Raw genomic sequence first — 2,969 nt, forward strand, 5'->3', positions numbered from 1 at the left:
TGCATATCTGAGGTTCTTGATATTTCTCCCAGCAATCTTGATTCCAGCTTGTGCTTCCTCCAGCCCAGCGTTTCTCATGATGCACTCTGCATATAAGTTAAATAAGCAGGGTGACAATATACAGCCTTGAAATACTCCTTTTCCTATTTGGAACCAGTCTGTTGTTCCATGTCCAGTTCTAACTGTTGCTTCTTGACCTGCATACAGGTTTCTCAGGAAGCAGGTCAGGTGGTCTGGTATTCCCATCTCTTTCAGAATTTTCCGCAGTTGATTGTGATCCACACAGTCAAAGGCTTTGGCATACTCAATAAAGCAGAAATAGATGTTTTTCTGGAGCTCTCTTGCTTTTTCCATGATCCAGCAGATGTTGGCAATTTGATCTCTGGTTCCTCTGCTTTTTCTAAAACCAGCTTGAACATCTGGAAGTTCACGGTTCACATATTGCTAAAGGCTGGCTTGGAGAATTTTGAGCATTACTTTACTAGTGTGTGAGATGAGTGCATTTGTGAGGTAATTTGAGTATTCTTTGGCACTGCCTTTCTTTGGGACTGGAATGAAAACTGACCTTTTCCAGTCCTGTGGCCACTGCTGAGTTTTCCAAATTTGCTGGCATATTGAGTGCAGCACTTTCACAGCATCATCTTTCAGGATTTGAAATAGCTCAACTGGAATTCCATCACCTCCAATAGCTATGTTCGTAGTGATGCTTCCTAAGGCCCACTTGACTTCACATTCTAGGATGTCTGGCTCTAGGTGAGTGATCACACCATCGTGGTTATCTGGATCATGAAGATCTTTTTTGTATAGTTCTTCTGTGTATTCTTGCCACCTCTTCTTAATATCCTCTGCTTCTGTTAGGTCCATACCATTTCTGTCCTTTATCGAGCCCATCTTTGCACGAAATGTTCCCTTGGTGTCTCTAATTTTCTTGACAAGATCTCTAGTCTTTCCCATTCTGTTGTTTTCCTCTATTTCTTTGCACTGGTTGCTGAGGAAGGCTTTCTTATCTCTCCTTGCTGTTCTTTGGAACTCTGCATTCAGATGGGTGTATCTTTCCTTTTCTCCTTTGCTTTCACAGCAGTGAAACCAGTCTTCCCAGTTGTTTCTATCACCTGCTCCTTTCACAAATGGATTTTACTCTCAATCACTGCTCTTTACAAAGAACAAACTTGTATTGTCAGCATTAAAGAAAAGAACTACTGTACTTGTTTTATGTGAAATGCCTCCTCTTCAGCCAGATTAAAGAGACCAATAGATTAAACCTTCTGGAATGTTGTTCACACATAGAAGAAAGGCCAAGAGTGGAGCCATTTGGAGCTGCTGCCTGGAGCTGTTTTGAATTCCTCATATAAAACAGAAATGAGGTTTTGACAATGCAAACTGGAGTTGAAACAAATCTAGCTGCCTGAATTGGTGGTGGCCTGAGTTGGTGGTGGCCTGGCTTGCCTTGGAATGAGAGTCAGTGTCAGGTCTTAGAGATGCAAATTTCATTTATTTCTTCAGGAGCCACCAGTTGTGAGCTCCATGAATGCAGGGTTCATCTTCCTATGATCTTCTTCCTCAGGCCTGGGAGAGTCAGGGTGCCTCTGTGGTCAGGACTCTGCCTGTACCCTACTCTGCTGTCCCCTCCTCTCCACTGCCATAGCAGGTGCTTTCATCAGCCCCATTGCAGATAAGGAAGCCCAAGGTAGGGAGGACAAGAAACTTGCCTAAGCCCAGATACACGGTGACCCAAACCCAAACTGACTCCAGAGCCATCACTCTTTATTTCACAACAGAAATAATTTAATATCTTTTTTCTCATTACAGAACTGCATGTTACTCATTGTAAAAATGCAAACAACACAGGAAAATTTAAGAGAAGAGGTCAGGTTCACCTGAAATCTCATGGCTGTAAGATAACATTTATATTTCGGTAACTATTCTTCACACAGACACACACAGACACAGGGACACACGCCATGTTGCACAAATGGAATCTTTATGCTAATATTGATTCAGAATGCTTACTGCTGGTCAGTATAACTCAAACACACTCTCTGTTTCCTTATTGAAGTTATGATGATTGTAGGTAAAGAAGAAAGTTAGATCCAAGCAGATAAAGCCCTATGCAGCAGGCCGAAACTTCACTGTGCATGGATCAGGCCATGGCATTCCACCCCCATAGATGGGAGGGAGGGAGTGTGGCATGATGAAAGTGTGGAGTCAGACTGCAGGGGCTCCTTTACTTACTAACATCTCACTTCCCCAGCTTGAAGGGAGGATAATAGTATCTACCTCATAGGTCATTGTGAGAACTACATTAGAAAATACATGTAAATGTAGAACATTCCTTCATCTAGAGTAAAGGCTTAATGTGGATTGATATACCCACAGTGTGCAGAAATCCAGAAGGTCATCAAGTGAATTGTTCATTACCTTAGAAGTATATGTGCTGTATTTAAAATTTCTTTCCTTGATACTAGTGATATTGACTGCTGTTTTTAACCTCCCAAGAATGAGGTCTGTGGACAGTAACAGGTTTTTAAAAATTGTTATTTTTCTGAGGACATGAAAAATAAGAGCACATAATGTTGGAGAGATATAGTAATGTCTTGAAGCTGGTGGTTTATTCATTCACTTGCTCATTTACTTCTTTATTGTTTATTGATTGATTGATAGTGCTAGGAAAGTAGTAAATATTTGTTGATTAAAAGAATGAATTGAAGTTACTGAATTAAACATTTTGTGAGTGCCTACTATGCAGGTCAGGAAGCAACAGTTAGAACTGGACATGGAACAACAGACTGGCTCCAAATAGGAAAAGGAGTATGTCAAGGCTGTTTATTGTCACCCTGCTTATTTAACTTTTATGCAGAGTACATCATGAGAAATGCTGGGCTGGAAGAAGCACAAGCTGAAATCAAGATTTCCAGGAGAAATATCAATTACCTCAGATATGCAGATGACACCACTTTTATGGCAGAAAG

This window comes from Bison bison, unplaced genomic scaffold, assembly GCF_000754665.1.
Source record: "Bison bison bison isolate TAMUID 2011002044 unplaced genomic scaffold, Bison_UMD1.0 scf7180017864458, whole genome shotgun sequence".
NCBI classification, from domain to species: domain Eukaryota; kingdom Metazoa; phylum Chordata; class Mammalia; order Artiodactyla; family Bovidae; genus Bison; species Bison bison.